Source organism: Lissotriton vulgaris, chromosome 6 (genome assembly GCF_964263255.1).
Source record: "Lissotriton vulgaris chromosome 6, aLisVul1.2, whole genome shotgun sequence".
Lineage (NCBI taxonomy): Eukaryota > Metazoa > Chordata > Amphibia > Caudata > Salamandridae > Lissotriton > Lissotriton vulgaris.
This window is the reverse complement of record NC_141694.1, coordinates 563,257,587-563,277,983: the sequence shown is the minus strand read 5'-3', so window position 1 is coordinate 563,277,983 and position 20,397 is coordinate 563,257,587. Positions and strand designations below refer to the sequence as shown.

The window sequence follows — 20,397 nt, the reverse complement described above, 5'->3', positions numbered from 1 at the left end:
CCTGGAGCCAGCATGATTGTCACATAATTCCTTCCACTTTGAAATCAGAGAAAGAAAAGTAAACACCAAGATTCCTGGAAGAGAGAGCCTGACATTTGACCTCGGTCTTTGAATGCACAGCAAATGTGACAAGATAAGAACAAGATTTAAAGGTCTGTTTACTGAAATCGAGGACTGGAGGACGCATACAGTACATAGGATTTATGCAAAGGAAGGCACGACTTCGAGCTGAACAGCCTAAAATAAATAAAGCAAGCAAATGTGAGTTGCAAACCACAAGCCAATGGTAAAAACGGGTGGAATGCTTCCCTGGAAAGCTTTCTAAATGTCCCAAGAAGTTGTTGGCAAACCAGGTAGGTTACAACTTAAAAATTACCTTAAGCAGTAGTAAATATAGTCCAGTCAAGATCTGGGGTTCGTCTGGCAACACAAATGGCCAGCCACTTGTACTGCAGTACCTTTCCATAGAATATATTGGAGGCAGGATATGATTTTTTTTTTTTAAGAGCCCATAGGACATAATGTTAAAATAATTTGATTTGAGTTTGTTAAACAAATAAAATAGAAATAATATATACTTTATTCGTACATATTTAATAACTTATTTATTTAAAAATTAATGTAACTTTATTTGTGTTTAAAGAATTGAGTTCATGTATTTTTATTCTATAGAAAATCTTTGAGTAATACATAGACCTTTAACCTTTGGTTTTTGTAAGCTTTGAAAAATAATTTTTTATTTAATATACTCAAATTAAATATTTAATTTAAAGTCAAATTAATAGTGCTGTATTTTGTTCTACATTTAAAATAGATGTATAAAAATTAATGCACATTAATATTTGATATAAATGTTTGTACTTTTTTTTTTTGTACTGCAATACATTTTTATATACTTTTCGCCATGAGGAGAACTCTACCCCGGTTGTGGAGGTCTCAGCCAAGTGTGCAGAATGTAAAACACAATCATAAAGTTACTTTTAATGTTACAGTTGGATCTGATGTTTATTCAGGCTACACCTCTTGTTTAAGGGGTAGAGGCATGCAAGTCTACATTTTGGAAATCGTGACTAGCCAATGTCAAAAAGAACATTGAAGGACCAGGAAGGGACCAGGCTATGAGAGAAGTTGGAGGACATGAGGGACTGGGAAGAAAAGAAAGCTGAAATATCTGCTAGCCATGTAACCTTGCCTGAGAAGTGCCTAGATGCCTCCGGGCATTCGCGCGCTATATAAATCCCACAATCAAATAAAAATAAAATCAGAAGTATACCAACCTCTCAAAGATTCCCACAGAAGGAGATTCAGAGAAAGGAGATAGAGTAAAGGTGACTGGGCACATCATCAACATTGTTCTTGTCAAAACTCCCGGTCAGTGTTGAAGATTACGTCATTGCTGTTGAAGACTTCGTCCCTGACGTGTTCTGCATCAAATGCTCAATTTGCATCCGTGCAGATGCATCATCACCATCACAGATCTTAGACGTTTCAGCAAATGGGCATACTGGATGATGGCATTCCATTCAACTTCTCCGCCAAGGTGGAAGAGCAATTTGACAACAGCAACACATTCACCATCGCTGTCAAAGAGAACTGGCAGCCAACCTGATGACACATTCACTATCAACATCAAAGTGGGCCTGGCTCTGGATTATGAAATCTTCACCAGTGGTGTCGAAACCCTCCATGATTACATCAGCAATGTCATAGCTACAGTTGACTCCACCACTGCATTCAAGTTGGAGTAGCCATCCTGTCTCTCAATGTCACAGTGATGCTCAACCGTGTCTGTTACTCCTACTCTAAAGAAAAGAAGTGCACCTGTAGAGATCACAATACCATTGGGTTTGTCATTTCACTAGAGGACTCTTTTCTGGTTCCATTGCGACCTCTTACTCTACTGTCACCACAAGGGATGATCTGACATTGTCATGTTGCCTGGGATAATCAGAGCTAAGGGACAGGCATAGAGCACTGCAACTATCAGTTGCGGGGTCTCCTTGTATGCCACTTACACCTCAAGGGCGACCAGACTCTCCAACTATGCACTGTGGAAAAAAAAGATGGAGATCTCCCAAGGTTGCCATCAAGATTGTGAGTGTTCACTTTTATCTTGAAAACCAATTTCTCCTTCAGTTCACATTCTACAGCCCTACCAGAGGACAATATTACCACTTCCCACTACATACTTACAGGTTGAACGTTTCGGGATAAGTACCCCTAACTGGAGTTTCAATAGTAATGGAAACCTTAAAACCAATGGTGTCCCCAGGGCCTCTCCTAATTATAGTGGTGTTACTTCTAGAAAAAGGAAAGTAAAAATTCTTAAATCTGTCAACAGTGAAAATGATACCACCACGTTGTCTTAAAAGCTACAAATGACTGCATAGTAACCCAGAATTCTTCAGATCGAACCCAAGGATAGACTACACTGTAATAGTTACATCAGTTGGTTGCCATCATGCTACAGCAACGCTAGAAAGGGAGAACAAACGCTAACACCATACAGGACAGAAAATGTGCAGTAATGTGTTAATTGCTAGTGTGTGAAATAACAACCATGGCACTTGAACCAAAATTACAATACAAGCAATTAGATAATAAAAAAGAAGAAGGGGTAGGTCTGTACACAAAATTTATTAAAAACCTTATTTAAAAAAAACAACAATCACAAACAATTCATAGTAATTATCAAATGAGAAAATATCAAAGAATAATCATAAATTCAAGAATACATAAAACAGGGGGGAGGAGCCAAGCTCGCGACTGTGATGGCCGCATTGTAGCTTGGCTCTGCCAACCTTCCTGCCCAACACGCATATCCTGATAAGCATCCTACCCCGAGGCGACACACTCGGGAAGAAATGGAAAGGTGAAGCAACGCTCGTACTCACCGTCTGTCCCGGGGGCTCCTGCGAGCTGCGGATCCTAAGTTGTGCCCCTGCTTGGTCCGGGGCCTCCGCGGCGTGAAGACCGGGGACTTGCCTGTGAAGGTCGGCCGGAGTGAAGGTGTCGGCGGCGGCCCCTGGTGGAGGAGAGGGGTCGGCTGGGAGAGGCCGTTGTGCGGTTATGCTGGTGGCGACTGACCGGGCCCGGTCTGGCGGCCTAGGGGCCCTGTGGTAGGGCGCGGCCCGCCGTGGATGGGGAAAGACCGCGCAGGAGGCATCCCCCCCCCCTTTGTTGCCCTGTCCGGCCATCTTGAAGCCCTGCGCCCGGATTCGGTGGGCGGCGTCCATGGGACGGTAGCGCTGGCGGTCCCCGCTTTTGGTGGCCCTCCTTTCTGCACCGAGGTTGCCATTTCTGGGGCTCGAGGGGACTCCAGCGGTGGCCTTGCTTGAGAGCCCGCTCCAGGAGTTGAGGCGTGTGGAGACGCGGCTGGACCTGCAAGATGGCGACCGGTCCCCTGGGTCACGGATCTACTCAGGGCGGCGAACTTGGGGCGCTGAAGTGCACCGGGGCCTGGTCCTGTGAGCGCGAGCCCACGGTTGGCGATGTCCTTGATGCCCTACAGTCTTTACGTGCGGCCATGGCCCTCGATGCCTTTGTGCAAGATAGTGGGTCTGCCGCCATTTCTGCTGGGTCGTCCCTCATGGACGCGGCTCAACTTCGAGTGTGTGCTGAATCGCCCCCCTTAGCTGCTGCGAGAAGTGCTGCCGCCGTGCATCGACAAGACTGTACGCCTGCGGCCCCGAATCTCCAGGTAGCTTTGACTGTGGCGGGCGCGGGTGTGGGCTCCACGCTGGGGCCCGTTCCTGCTCGAATGATTGGGGAGCGATGTGGATTTTCGATTCGAACTGCCTCGGTGAGGTCCCGCTGTTACCTTGCGGGGGAGACCTCACTTTCCTGGGCGGCGAGACTGCATCTGTACTGTTTGCTGCTCTTGTTGTCGCTATTGGAAAGTCTGGACTGCCGCAAAAAGTTCTTGCTTTGCCGTTTGTTGCTGGGGCCCTCTGGTTAACACCTTTGGCCCGTTTTGTTCCGATCCTGTGGCCTCTCCACCTCGAAATGTTTGCTGCCTACTACTCTACTACGCATGGTAGCGATGACCAGGAAAGGACAGGGGTGAGCCGGTCTGGACCCGGAGGACCACTGGTTAACGGATGGAGATGAGGAATGCCCCCAACCACGACAATATGGCAGATTCCTTCGAATGTTTCTGATACCCGAGACTGTGTCGATTTCGTTTTGATGTGGAATAAATGTGTGTGAAGGTGGGGGGCAGGGGCCGAACGACTCGAATGATGGTCTCCTCTCCCCCTGGTTCTTTTCCCTTTTTTCTCTTTTGTTTCCTTTCTCTCTTTCTAACCTTTCCTATATTTCGGGTTTCTATTTAGGGCGACAGGCACGCTGCTGGGGGGGTAGGCCGTAGCCTTCTGCAGGGGTGCAGGGTGGGGTGGGTGGGATGGGGTCTCTTTCCTGTTCGTTTTTCCTTTAGTTCTATGGCTCTTTTGTATCCCTTTATCGGGACGCTGTGTCTGTGCGTGTCTCCCATGGTGTGATAGCCGGTGGGGTTGGGGGGTGAGCTGCTTTCTTTCAACGGGTTTCTATTTAGGGCGACAGGCACGCTGCTGGGGTGGTAGGCCATAGCCTTCTGCAGGGGTGCAGGGTGGGGTGGGTGGGATGGGGTCTCTTTCCTGTTCGTTTTCCCTTTAGTTCTATGGCTCTTTTGTATCCCTTTATCGGGACGCTGTGTCTGTGCGTGTCTCCCATGGTGTGATAGCCGGTGGGGTTGGGGGGTGAGCTGCTTTCTTTCAACGGTATTGATTGCACATATTTCATGACTAGCACGCCCTACCCCCGATAGCGGGTCTCTCAGTCTTGCGCGCCTTTATCGCTGTGGGGCGCGTGCAGCAGCGCGGCGTTCTTTCTTTTCCTCTTTATAATATTTCCCCCCTCCCCCCTTTTTTCTTATTACTTGGGTTAGTATAGAGGATGATTGTAACTACGTTGCTGTTCTGGTTCCTTTGTTATGTACTAGCACAATAATTAGGTGGTCGATGGGCGCTTGATGGGCCACGGTGGGCACCTACTTCAACTATGGCGTCTATAAGTTGATTGCTGTGAACCGCTGCTGATACCCGTTTTTATCGATGCCCTTATGTCTTGATGTTTGAATCGTGGCCCGCTATGGGAACTTAGATGACTAAAAACTGCAACTGATCCTGCTATACTTCCTATTATAAAATTAACCTTCTTTAATCCTGCTTCCAGCGGTCGTATTCAGCTTTTCTAAGATTGGACTGCTCGCTTGCACAACGCTGGGCGACTGCCGGGAAACCTCCTTATTGACTTATGTGCTCTCATAATGTGTCGTGACCGGCCTGATTGGTTGTAGGCCCGTATTTGTATGCTTCCATCTGCACAATAAAGGTTTTCCAAACCCCCCCCCCCCCCCCCCCCCAAAAAAAGAATACATAAAACAACATTTATAAGAAAAAATCAAAATTTAAAAAGTGGCATGACAATTGGTTCTCTACGCGCGTTTCGGCGACCAGCGCCTTCTTCTGGAGTAGCCACGTGTATCCTAAAATTAGAAAAAAAGCAATAAAAATTATGGTTTCCTATACATAATCAAAAAGACATCACATTTGGTACAGTTAACCTACAACATACGAGTTACATCTTCTTTTTAAGGGAACAGAAACAAGTTTATTAACTCAACCACGCCCTAATTGAGGGCTTTCATCTCTTTGTGCATTTAAATATCAAACGTGGGTCAGTATGTAGACCAAAGAATTGCAAGGGAAAAAGGAACCTGGGAAAGCTTGGGATAAGAAAAAAGGGAACCTGAAATTAGGGATCTTGCAAATTATAAACATAGAGCAATTGTACTGTTTATATGTACAGGTGCTCTCTTATGTAAGGAAGTGACAACGTTCTACTTACAAAAATGAGGAAGGGGACAGCAACTTGATTTGCTGCAACCTCAGCGTAAATGTATAAAATTCATCTACAAATCAATAAGCGAAAAAAATAAGTAATTTGCTATAAAGCAAACTTATTGGTTAGACATACCCTATGCCACTGCGGTACTTACATGTTATTACGAAAATGGCGTCATGTGATTATTCCATCAAGTTATCTAATCTGTGATAATGGTGGGAGAGTAGAGCGGGAGAGGCTGGAATAAAAAGACGCCTGTTAATTGTGCTGCCTTGTTTATTTTTTGAGGTGAGAACAAGAACATCTAGTATTCTAATAAAGGTCATTTTTGATGGTTTAAGTCTAATTCCGAACTGTGTTCTCATTAATAGATGCCATCAAGATTGTGAGTGTTCACTTTTATCTTGAAAACCAATTTCTCTTTCAGTTCACATTCTACAGCCCTACCAGAGGACAATATTACCACTTTCCACTACATACTTACAGGTTGAACGTTTCGGGATAAGTACCCCTAACTGGAGTTTCAATAGTAATGGAAACCTTAAAACCAATGGTGTCCCCAGGGCCTCTCCTAATTATAGTGGTGTTACTTCTAGAAAAAGCAAAGTAAAAATTCTTAAATCTGTCAACAGTGAAAATGATACCACCACCACGTTGTCTTAAAAGCTACAAATGACTGCATAGTAACCCAGAATTCTTAAGATCGAACCCAAGGATAGACTACACTGTAATCAGTTGGTTGCCATCATGTTACAGCAATGCTAGAAAGGGAGAACAAACGCTAACACCATACAGGACAGAAAATGTGCAGTAATGTGTTAATTGCTAGTGACTTCCATTGTCACAGACAACAGGACTTAGAGGAGAGGGTGTGAAGAAAGGCTCCGTAGTGCTAACCAAGTCATCAGTGCCACAGTGGACTCTATTGAGCTACCACAACTAGTTACTGCCATGTAGTGCCCCAGGGAGATCATCACGACAAAGACGGATGATCCTCAAACCGGAAGCACAGTTGAAATTGCAAAATGAAGCAGGGAACCTGAAGGCAGTAGGGCTTGAAAGCAAAGGAGGTTTTATAATATGCAATTTAAAACAAAAGGCGTCTGTATCTTGCTAAATGGTTAATTCCCCTCACATGCCTTGTCCGCTTCAGCTGCACCAAGGCCAGAGGTTTCTTTACCAGAGGAAATAATCAAATGCCAAATCAACTTTGGTAAGGCCTGTGATTGCATCAGAAAGGTACACCTCTGGAAACGGACAGTGACAGCTTTTTTCCCCACTCGTTTGCCAGTCCAGACAGAGGAAGAGTACTCTCTACTTTTCAAACCAAAACCACCTCCTGTTCTTCTAAAAGCAACATAGAAGCACCAAATTTCGATCTTGAGGAAGCGAACACTTGTTCTATTTAAGAAACCTGCAATCAAACTGGATCCATGATCTCAGGAGGGGAACTAAGTTTATATTGGAGCCAAAACTAACATTCAGGGCGATATTGGATCTGCACTTCAACAAGTGGAACAGAAAGATCTTTCCCATTCATAACCCAGGAGAATGGATGTGTGCTCCACCTCCTGTGTCCAACCGTACTACAGTGGCTCACTGCAACGATTTAGCAGAATTCTTTTATCAAAAAGTGCATCAAATTTATGTATCATTTACAGATGCCAACCCAGACCCCTCTGCCCATGAACGGACATTGCCGTCAGAAGATGTCTATCTGCCCTCAGTCACTTTGGAGCAGTTTCCTTTATTAGATCAGGAGACCCTCGAACTGATGATGCGTCAGGTAAAGTCAGACTCCCCATGTGGCCCAGCCCCCCGGACACACTGGTCTCGGTAATCCATGTTGTTCTTCCCATTATTATGAATTTACTCAACTCCTCACTGTCCTCCGGTATAGTTCCATCCACCTGGAAACAAGCCATGGTGCGCGCACTCTTAAAGAAACCTAACACAGACCCCAGCAACTTTAACAACTACCGCCCTATCTCTCTGCTTCCTTGGGTGAGCAAAATCCTCGAAAAACATATTAATATACACTTAACAAACTTTCTCGAGCGTAACCAACCGCTTGATGCCACCCAGACGGAATTCGGCCCCAAACACGGGACGGAGACCACTCTACTAGCAGTTACTGAGGAAGCTAGAAGGATTATGGATCGAGGGGGATCAGTGGCAGTGGTCCTCCTCGATCTGAGCGCAGCATTCAACACGGTCAATCATAACACGCTACTGTGTCGCCTTCTTGGCTTGGGAATATCAGGGACGGCAATAACCTGGCTCAAATCTTTTTTGAGCAATAGGACCTTTCAGTTCTTTGAGGGAGATACTGTTTCTTCCAGTAAACCCTTGAGCTGCGGGGTACCGCAGGGCTCATCATTGAGCCCTACGTTATTCAATGTTTATATGAGACCACTGGCCGAGGTCGTCCGTTCATATGATATAAAGATCATTATATATGCGGACAACACGCAGCTAGTGGTCTCACTCGCGCATGAAAACGGCCTGTTAGCACAGAGTGGTTTGATGAACTGTCTGGAGGAAGTAAAAAGTTGGATGACAACATCTGGTCTCAAGCTAAACGGAGACAAAACTGAGCTGATGCTCCTTGGTCCTCCTGCTTTATCTACTATTGACTCGTTATGGCCCCCCCAGCCTGGGCACGCCACCTACACCCAAAGACAATATAAAAAGTCTCGGTGTATGGTTGTATAAGTCCTTGACTTTTGACACCCATTCAACCAAGTTCTTCCACTTCTACCCGGGGAAGCCAAACAGATAGTCATTAAGGGCCTGATTCAGTCTCGACTGGACTTTAGTAATGCCCTGTACCTAGGTGCACCTGATTATACTCTGCGTAAACTGCAGATTATTCAGAACTGCGCTGCACGTACTCTGCTTCAGTTGCCCCGCAGGATGTCAGCAAAACCGGGCTCAGGAGCCTACATTGGCTCCCGGTTAGGGAAATAATTAATTTCAAAGCAATGTGCATCTCTCACCAAGCCTACTGGCAGACGGGCCCGGTGATCAGCCATGCGCTGATCACTCCATATCATCCTAGTAAACAGCTTCGCTCAAGTCAAGCCTTTTTGGCTATAATCCCCCGAGTCAGGTGAACTAGAGCAGGTGGCAGGTCGTTTTCGTACAATGCGGCCAAGCTATGGAATTCGCTTCCGCCCCAATTTAGGGCTAATCCTAATTTGCTTTCTTTTCGTAGACAACTCAAAACTTTTCTCTTTAATATACACAACTAATTTTCTGTGATGACTGTGTCGGACAGGTAAAACCCTTTCTTTGTAGCGCTTGGACGCCCCAGGGCAGCAATCGCGCTTTACAAATTCTCTTTTCATTTCATTTCATTCATTTCATTTCATTTCATTTCATTTCATTGGACTTACAAGAGGCAAAATTCCACATCCCAGTGGTGAAGCATCACATGATGTATCCAAGGTGGGCAGCCGGGCATTCGTCACCCTATAACCAGTGCAACTATTCGGACTCCAATCAACCCCACGCGTTTTGTCCAAATGTATGGTAGTGATCATTCCTCACCTTACACTTACAAAGATAAGTGATTTTCTTCAGCAGCAACCCCTGCTCAAAGTCTGTTCTCTTTATAAGCGATAATAGACACAGTGGAAGGAAAAGTGATTCTTTGAAGGAAAGAGTGTCCCCTTCTGTTGAACACCACCAAGCCAACAGCTCCATAGACCTCATCCTTTCCCCGTAGCGTCAGTTCCTGCATTTCCATTGTTTCGAATGTCTAGAAGATCAATAGTCGCGGAGTCTGGGCAGTTTGGAGGACAGGTTCCACCTAACACTTCATACAAAGCAATCCCTCTCATGGTGGGGCAGAAGGTCAAACCTTGCAAGGAAGTCCATTCCAACAAACACTGTTACAGATGATTTTTCACAGGTGTATCTCTTTAGGTATTGGGTTCTCATCAAGACAACTATCAGTTAAAGGTTGTTGGTCGGAAAAGGAGTGCATTTACCACATCAACTATCTGTAGTTGAAAGCAGTACATACGGCTCTCAAGCCTTTCCATCGGTCTCTGATGAAGAAACCATCCTCCTTCAGTTAGACAATGCCATTAACGTGCATTACATAAAACAAACAGACACACAAGTTCAAGACCATTATTATTGCTAGAAGCACAAATGGTCTTTCTATGGGCATTAGCCATCATATTGAGTGATTCACATCCTTTGCATGCTAAATCAACAGCCCGAAGCAAACCATGAGTGGGTCCTGGATGATGACTTGGTGCAAGACCTGGCTGAAGAGTGAAGAACATTATCACTAGACCTCTTTGCTATAAAGCTGAGACTTTGCATCCAGGATTCCAATGCAGGACTCGAGCTATGTCATTTTGATCAGTTGGTCAAGAACATTACGATATGCCTTTCCTCCAATCACACTGATTACAGTAGTGGTCTTAAAGCTATGCAGGTACCAAGCTAGACGAGTTGGACAGTATGGTCATCTACTACCAGCTTCTATGGACTCTCTAAAAGGGGACAAATGTGAATCCAAGAACCTGCAAATCCCTCAAATGGAAAAGATCCTACATATAGTGCCAAAGCAATTAACATAGCCCAATTTCATGTCAAGAGGATGTTCTCATTCCATATTATTTGCACTTGGCCTTCTCGAAACTGGGGGTGGTCATCTATAAAAACAAATGCACCTTTCTTTAATTACAGCCTATATAAAGCCTCCAAACCAAATGCCGTTATTCAAAATCCCACTGATCTAAGATTTCTTGGAAGGGCTAAAGAAAGTGTTCTCTTTTAATGGGAACTTAATGTAGTTCTGTCAAAATAAATAGGATCTCTTTTTAAACCTATGCACAAGGCTACATTGCAGTATCTTTACTTGAAAAACAGCATTCTTAATGCATATGTTATCGGCACTTAGGGTTAATGAAATTCAGGTACTTCCTGCTGTGGAACCATGCCGTTTTTTACGCTAAAAGGGTGGTGGTAGTGTCGTAATTCCACATAACCAGATTGTTACTTTACTTGTATTGTTTACAAATCCATCTACAATAGTGTAACAGTCACTAAAATCCTGACATGCAAAAAGGGTGCTTCGTTTTTATTTAAAAAAGCATAAAGCCACTAAAGGACTCCAACCTGTTACTTATTAAGTATGGACATATTCCTCATGGTCTTACCACATTCAGACAATCTGTAGCCAAGTAGAGTTTGACAAATATTTTCTTGTGTTTCCATTTCCCTGATAGCCTCCTTCAGGAAAACTAAAAGTTCATTTCACTAGGGATAAGGCAGCCACAACAGCTTGACATTTGCAAAACTACCACTTGATGTTTTGTGCATACCTTCATAAGATATTAGTGCCTGGATTCTGTCACAATGGCTGAATCGATGTTTGGTGAAGCCACTCTCAGAAATCTGTTAGGTTAACCAGCTTTCATTCTCACCAATGCCTAATAGTCTACACTTGTTTCTGCTGAGCAAGAGCTGCAGTGAGAACTTGCTTTTGCTTGCTATTCTATTCTGAGTTTTTTGACTAACAATGAAGATTCAGTGATGCGGAAGAAAACTTTACTTGTAGTCCTGGTTGTACATTATAGGAAACTTCATTAAAGTAATAAACGACCCTCCTCTCTCCCCAGCTATGTTATTTGAGGCACTCAAAATAGCAACTGATATATATTCACTGAAAAAACAAAGGTTAAAGGAACATTATAGTTCGTATAGAAGTAGAAATAGTTTTCAAACTGGAGGCAAATGTGGCTGTACACCATGAAAGTTATTTGCTGCACGGTTTAGCAACCAGGGAACGTTTCAAAGCAGGTTGTGGCTTAAAGCCAAATCATGTTGCAATAAAACTGTTAGAAATCACTGTTCTTCTGTTCACAATAGATGGTCTACCAGTTAATGTCTGGGCATGTGCTCAGTTAAATAGTTGTTAGATGGTGCTGTAGTCAAATTCTGTGTAAAGAGAACATTCGGAAGGTAGGGTTTTTTATTTGCATAACTTTACCTAAGATTTCGAGGCATTGCAGATTGTTGATTATTGTAGAATGTAAGGGTGACCCGCTTAGAGATGGCTTAAATCACACTGTGATTATAGGCATGGCTCTAATGTTGTAAGCAATTGTCCTCAACTCAGGAATGTATTTAGTGCATTTTACCAAACAACTGAGGCTTCTCTAAAGGCTCGGTTGAAAGTTTTTTAACTGCGGTTAATTCATGGCTGTCCATCTCTTGTCTTACACTTGTGGGTAATGTGAAGTCATTAACACCTTAACTGCTGAGGCTTTTTCACCCCAGTGCTGAGCCCTTTTTTGGCTATTTGAGGTAGTTCATAATTAGGTCTTCATAGCTTTTTTCCACATAAGGTATCTACGCCAAATTTATATCCTTTATTTCCAGCATGCTGAGGATCCTAAAGGTACACAGGGTTTGTGGATTCTGCTGGATGGGACCAAGAAAATAGCAAAATATATCTAAATATTGTGGTTCTGGGAGAAGAAAAAAAACATGGCCACTGCAAACAAGTGTTTTATTTTTTTTCTACTAAAAATGGCATAAACTAAAAGTTTGCTGTGCATAAGTCATCAACTTTTTGGCTTAGAGGAAAACACGGAGCTGTATCAAAAAACTATATATTTTTTTTACCACAGTTTTGGCATTTATCTAAGCAGTAGCCAATTTTCTTCTATTATTGGGCTTTCAACACCTTCCAGTTTAGGGAGGAAACCTGTGTTAACGCCATTGGTGATCCTGGACAGCTATACATTCCTGAAAATTAAACAAATTGCTGAAATCGGCGTGTTTTTTTTGTTTGGATCCCTCAAGGTTTTTCAAATAAACTGTTGAAATTAAATAATATTAAAAATGGGGTTTTATCCGTAACTTCATGTCTCAATGGTTGATTTACAATAGCAATAAACCATTAAATCCACTAAACCCTTCTGGTTGCAGGGTTTTATATGGTTTGTAGTTTGTCCTAGAACCTGAGGAACACAAGGCCAACAACGGAGCTGCACCTTACAGTGGTTTTTCATTTTGTACAGAGTATAGAGCAATTCACATGGTAAATAATGAGTGAAAAATGGGGATGAAGAAAACTTCTGTATTTCCGAAATGTACACTCGATACTGAGTTTAGGAGCAGTGGTTATTTGTACATCTCTGAATTTGTAGGATACCCACTATAGCATGTGATTGAGAGGGCATTTTTCAAAATGTCTCTTTTCTTAAACATTTCGAAGGCACAAATGCAGAGAAACCCAAATCGTAATAGCCGACGTTCTACTATTCTGTGTTCCCACGTCTCCTTCTAAAAATGGTACCATGCTTGTGGGGGTAGGCCTAGTTGCCCACAACAGGAAAGGGCCCAAAACACGACATGGAGACAGTTCGTTTTTTCACTGAAACCTGACCTGTAGATTTTGGGCCCTAGTTCAGTGGCACCTAGGGAAACCTAGCAAAACTGCACATTCTATAAAAATGTTGACCCCTCCAGGCTGGTGATGAAGGCTATGCCGGAGAACCACACCTCCAGATAGCCGCAGGTGACCACACCCCCCTGTGGTAATGGCGAAGCACCTCAGCAGTATCTGCGTGTGCTGACGTCCGTGCTTGTGGACATCGCGGTTTGGCGGCGAAAAGTGCTGCGGGATACGGAGCCGGTGAGAAAGCGCAGGAGAAGCGTTTTTGGGCAGGATTGAATCCCGGAAAGCAGAGCGGCTTCTCGACGGCTTCTAAACGTCTCTGATCGACGTGGAGTGAGCACGGACTGTGCTTGGATGCAGGTGCCGTGGGAGGAGACACAGGACACCTGAGTTTATGAGGAGTCGGCGGGAGAGAAATATACTGAAGGGGGAGAGAGGTGAGGAGAGGTAACGAGTGGCAAGGACATTGGCAGGACGGAGCCTAGAGGTTGGTGGATTAAGGGGAAAAGAAATAGAACAGACTGAGCAGTAGCAATAAGATATATATATATATATATATTTTTGTTTGTCAGGGGAAGCCCTGATTGAAAGTAGCTTCACTGCTCTACTTCTTCATTTTTATTGGCTCCCCCTAGGTTGGATCTACTATGGGGCGACACAATGAGCATAATCAGCTAACATCCAGAGTTGAAACAGCCACTGGCCTAAAAGCTAAGACGCGCTTGGCTCAGGCACAGAACAAAGTTTTGTCCGTGGGCGGAGGCAGAGCAGGACTGTTGGGGAATCGTCCTGAACATAATTCCAGCTTTGAGAGCTCGGAAGAAGAACCAGCATCGGAACTGGCAGCAGAGCCTTCTAGGACACTCCAGGGAGTTAGAACCTCCCCATCAGTATCCACTAGAGGGCTGGGCGACACTGGTAGCCGGGTAGTGGATAAGGCAGGAACACCTGAAAGTGATAAAATGGAGGAGAAGAGTATGAAGGAGTTTCCTCTTTTTGTGAAAAAATCAGCACAGCCTATCCCTCCTCAGTCTAATCTATCCCAGACTGCGGTCATTGATCTCGCCTCCCCCCGCCAGCTTCCATTGGACCTAAGTTCATCGTCTTCGCCTAGCACTTCCTCTGTGTTTCCAGCACTCCCTCTCGCCCAAAACCCTCTAGCCTCACCGTTAACCTCAACTCTCCTGTTACAAGAATTGAATTCCAACCTGCTGAATTCTGTCCTTCCGCCTTCCGCAGACTCTGCATTGCAACCATCTGTTCAGCTGATGCAGTCAAGGCAGACCAGAATTTGAGTGGCAGCAACCCAACACTTTCCCCGGGGCCTCAGGAACAGCAACAACAGCAAAAAGTTCATACTCCATACTCTGAAGTCGAAGGCCCTTAAAACACTGCAATTGACTCACAACCAGGATCAGAAAGTGACTGATACTATACAATTGCTAGCCTGAGGTCCTGTTTCAGAATCTCTAGAAACTCTAATAGATGATCCAGCAGCTATTGCAACTACCAAATAGTTGGATATTAAAACACTGCTTAACCTCATTCTTGAGGAAATTAGAGACATGAAGAGGTCACAGGAGAATGAAATTGCTTCTCTTCATTCAAGATTAGCAAAATAGAGGATGCAGGGGCATGTCTTCCGGTTAAAATACAGGAAGCAGAGACTAGGATCTCTCAGTTGGAGGATCAGATTTCCGGACTGCTTATCAAAGTTTGTGAAGTAACCAAGGGTAAAAATTAGTAAGAAAATAAATTGAGGAGTTGGATAACTATTCACGCCGTTCAAATCTGCACATAGTGGGAGTACCAGAGAGGGTGGAGGGTGCTCAAGTACCACAATGGGTGGAGTCCTTTATTAAGTAAAAAGTTCTTCCGGGATTAAGTGGGGATTTGACAATTACCAGGGCCCATAGAGTTCCTTTTCATCCTCTGCCAAGCTCGAGTGGCCCATGTACAATCCTAGTTAATTTCTCAGACTATCAGATAAAGGAGAAGATCCTGGCCATGGGTTAAAAAGATTAGCAGTAAAAGGAGCAGTAGCAGGGGCATTGGAGCAAAAGCTTTCTAGGAAATGGCCAAGTATGTTTATAGCAGCAGATTTTTTGTTTTTTTTGTTTATATATTTGAAAACCACGATAAAAAATGATCAATAGGTGTCGCACTATACCTATTAATGTTAATGAGATTCTAAATAAGTCCAAATACGACGCGTTAATAAGGTGGCTAGTATCCTGCTCGCCACAGGTAGTATTTTTTCAGGAATCCCATTTGAAAACAAATTTTCCTAAACTATATCTTCCTAGGTGTTTCTCTCATGTGTTTTTTGCCTCTGCCGGGCTAGCTAAAATAGGGGTAGCTATATATTTTTGCCGTAGTCTTCCTTTGGAATTTGGGCAAAATAGGAGAGATCCGCTTGGGCGATGGCTTTGGCTTGAGGCCAAACTGAATGGGATGATCTTAAATTTTATAAACTATGATGGCCCGATAATTGATGACACTACACCGCTACTCAGGATCACCGAGCTACTTAGAGTGTTAAAAATAGTTTTGGATGGGGATTTCAATTTCATTCAAGATTTAAAAAAAGACACCTCAAATAAAAATAAAAACGAGCTGAAACCCCAAACAAAGAAAGTCTTGGAAGCACTAAAGCAGGAACATCAATTGGTAGATCAATGGTGTAAATGCAACAAGACCATTGCAAAATTTACATGTTATTCTAACCAATTCCACACGGCCTTGCGGATTGATTTTTTTCTTATTTAACGATCCTTAAAGGTTTTAGATACCACCATAGGGATTAATCTCTTCTCGGATCATTCCTTAATAACAGTTGGGTTTGTGATTGAAGTGGGAGGAAAGGCTCAATACAGGTGGCAGATGGATCGTCTACTCCATGATCTCAATTGGGTAGCTCAAACAAAAGAATAGATACTAGAGTTTTTTAACCTAAATGAAGGTACTGCAGAAATCTTCTCAGTTTGGGGAGGGTTTAAAGAAGCCATTAGAAGCCAGATGATTGCGCGGGCAGCAGCACAGACAAGAAAGAGGCGTGATGAGATCAACCAACTTCAACAGGATGTGTCTAATGCTATAAACTTCAGTAACGTCACACCTCAGGTGAGGAAGATGCGGCTTTGCAATTAGAAAGGGCGAAGGCATTCTTAAAAGAATTTTTTGTAATTGAGGAAATCAATAGCTCAAAAACTTATCAACAAAGAGTATATGAGGAGAGCCAAATGGTGGGAAAATGCTAGCAGGGCAAACAAAATCTAAACAGGAGAAAGCCTTAATAGCAGAGAATATCGATCCCAAGACGCAAATTATCGTTGGAGATAAAGATGATATAGCTCAAGTATTCATGGATCACTACTCTCAGCTATATTCCACGAAATATGAGGTAGGGACAGATCTTATCTATAAATATTTTGATGAAGTTAATCTTCCTGTCTTACCCGGCCCATTAGCTGATCAACTCGAGAGCAAAATCTTTGCTTTAGAAATTTTAGGTACAGTGAAATTAATTGCCGGGGCAAAAGCGTGTGGTGCAGATGGGCTCCCAATTGAATTTTATAAAACTTTTGATAAAGAATTGACTCCTTTTTTGGTTAAATTATTTAATGCTGTCTGATTGGGAGGATCTGTTCCTTTGAGCTTTAAAGAGTCCATTATTTTTTTTTTGTTAAACAGGGGAAAAATTAGCAGGACGTCTATTTTATATAGGCCGTTCTGCCTTCTTAACGCTGACTTTAAGATTTTAATGAAAATATGGGCCCAGCTTTTCTCCCCGATTGCCCAGGCGTTAATTCACTCTGATCAGTCAGGCTTTGTGGCAGGAAGGTTTATGTCTTCAAATACCGGATTTCTAATACAGGCTCTAGACTTTGTTTCTAATAATAAAATTCCAACTTTAATTTCAATGGTCGATGCCGAAAAGGCTTTTGACCTGGTAAATTGGGATGCACTATTAATCGGTATGCAAAAATTTGGCTTGCCGGCTCAGATAATTAATATGTTGAAAAATATTTACCAGGAAGCTCAAGCAAGGGTGGTAGTTAATGCCAATTCAAAAGGGGCAATTAATATAAATCGTTGCACCAGGCAAGGCTGCCCGATGTCCCCCATCCTGTTTACTTTTTTATTGAGCCGCTAGCGATAAGATAAAGGGGACATCCTGAAATTAAGCCACCCATAGCAGGAATAGCAAAAATTTAATTATTCGCTGATGATATTATTTTATATCTATATCCTGATAAATTAAATCTTGATCAAGCATTATATGAATTTAGTCTGTTCGAACTGATTGTTGGATATAAAATTTATCAAAATAAAATCGCGGTACTGGTTCTGAATTCGGATTGTAATTTTCTATCTTTAAATTTAAGATCACAAGCTTTAAAAAAAGAACTGATCAGATACCTGGGTATTTATGTCTCCAATCAGTTCGAACAATTATTTAGCTTGAATTATTTAACAATGCGAAATAAAATTAAAACTTTGAGGGAGAGATGGACTCTTTTACCATTAACTTTGATTGGTTTGGTTGCACTTATTAAAATGTTGATACTTCCTTTACTGGTTTTCTTTTTATAAATGTAGAGTTAAAGAATAATTCATATTATTTTAGAGAGATAGAGTCCATGATCAGGGATTTTGTTTGGAATAAGAAAGTTTCGAGGGAGAAATTGAGTACATTACAGTTGGGAACTATACAAGGGGGCCTAGCTCTACTGAATATACATACTTATTATATGGCATCTAATATGGATCTCACAGCACGTTTACTGGAGCCCAATGGACTGTTAGATATGTTTTTTTTAATGAAAAAATGGTACAAGAGGCAGGGTCACAAGTTCAGATTTTTTTTAAAACAGCGAAATTACCCAAAAAGTCTAGGTATAAGTTTAACCGTGATTTTTCATATAGAGTACAGTCCTTTTTTTAAACAGCAAGGGGGTGGTGGCTTGTACTACTTGAAATTAGAGGAATGCAAGATCTTGGGGTTTCAAATCCATTCGAGTAAGCTCAAAAAGTGTAGAGTCTCTGGTTGTGGTGATCTGGGTTCTTTTTTTACATCGCGGAAACTTATTACCTGGCAAGAGGTTCTGATTAGGTCTGATAATAAATTAAAAACGGGATTTCTGGAATTTCTGTAGATTATAAACTTTATAAATAAATATAATTTATCGGCAGGTGTAATATCAATGCCTTTGGCTACTGCCCTGTATAAAGTGAAATCAAAAGGAGTGGGGAATTGGTACAATTCTCTGAGAAAGGGTGAAGAATCTCCTTTGGTCGATAAAATTCTAGCTAAAATATCTCAGGAAACCAATTGCTCCTTCTCGAAGCAGGAATGGGAGCAGATCGCCCAGTTAGGAGGTAAGGCTCTTAGAGCGGCCAATTTTAAGAGGATGTCTTTTCTATCCCATTGGCTGGCCTATCTTACTCCTAAAGCTTTAAATATTATTCTTTCCGGGAGTAGAAAATAAATGCTTTAGATGTCAGCTGCATGAGGGGGGCGATTGGCTTCATATTTTTTACTTGAGATTTTTTGGCGCAAAATCTTTTCTTCAATAAGCCAGGCATTTGAAGGTATTTGAACCCGAAGCTGCGATTGCCCTTTTTGGCATCTCAATAAATAGAACTCATTTGTCCAGTGCAGAAGAAATCTATATAGCAATCTGTACTTTAGTCGCCCGTTCCGTAATCCTCCAAAATTGGAAATCAGAGGAGGTACCATCTTATTTTAAATGGGTAAATAAAATGAGACGGACAAAAAAATTTGAAGAGGCTTATGCCAAAAGAGTTTGGGCAACGTAAAAATTCACCAAAAACTGGAAATTCTTTAATAGTAGTCAACCCACTACCCCCTCATAGCACTTTAACACTTCCTTGTGGGCAGGTCTATTGTCTGAATAGAAGATTTTCAAATTAAGGGGGAAAATATATATTGGATATTTAGCACTTTAGCACAAGACACTTCAATAATATAAATAGTCCAGGCCAGGCATGTCAGCACTTCTCTTGTGCAGGGATCTTGCATAAGTAGCTTGGGCTACATCATTATATTTTGCACTATCTGCTCTTTAATTATTGAAACTGTGACTGGAAAATGATTACACTTGGCACTTTCTTGCTATGTATTTTTTTCTGCTTTGTACCAAATTGTATATTGATGATTATTGCTGAATGTTATGAATTATCGGACTTCACTAGATTTCGCTCAATGTTTATGACGAACCCTGAAATTGTGTTCACTGTATAAATGTTTTTATTGTCTCTGCTCTGCTCAATAAAAATATGTTAAAAAAATGACACCTGGGTTAATACAGGGTGGGTGGGGTGACTTTCATGGCTCTCAAATGCTGACTAAAACACACATTCTCCTCACATTTCTGTGAGAAAGGTTCTGGAATCTATGGGGAGCCACAAATGTCCTAACACCTAGCATTCCCCAAAGTCTCCCGAGTAGCAAACTGGCTACTGGACTTTCCAGTGGCTGTTGAGTGTAAGCCTGATTCATGCATGCTTCATACACCCGAAACTCTCAACTGCAGCTGGTGAAACATGTGATGTACATTCTCCTACCCACTGATCACATAAAATGGGCATCAAGGATATACTGGCACCCTAGTTAGCTACTGTACCCTTCATGGTTCAGTGCCTACTGGACCTTTAGAAACTATTTACATTGAATGCGCCACTCAATTGTGCCCTGGTAAAAATACAGTGGCTTACTCTTGGGCACCATCTGGAAGAACCTCTTGAAACATCTACAAGCAGTATTTTGCAAGTGGGCTTGTTATTCTTTGTGTGACTGACTAACTTAAAAGAGGCAAATTTGAAGGTTCATGATTGAAATTTCTGAGCACTTTGCTTAACTCAAATTCCTGCATCTTGAATCCGAAAAACCATTAGCTTTGATTTCTTGATTTTGTAAACTATTAACCCAAAGTCTTCGTTGAAGGCTTCAGTTATCAGGAATAGTCCATATAGCATAACTCTGGGTCTAAGGCCTTTGTTTAGTGTATAGAAAGTACTTTTGGGTTGTGACTCTGGTACAGAAGATGCTAAGCTCTTCT

General features: G+C 42.5%; 1 protein-coding gene across 2 annotated transcripts in view; it reads left to right on the top strand.

The window, feature by feature from the left end:
• PGM3 (phosphoglucomutase 3) overlaps positions 1–20,397 on the top strand; it is a 230,705-nt gene that overhangs the window by 102,135 nt on the left and 108,173 nt on the right. The gene's annotated exons all lie outside the window — the stretch shown is intronic.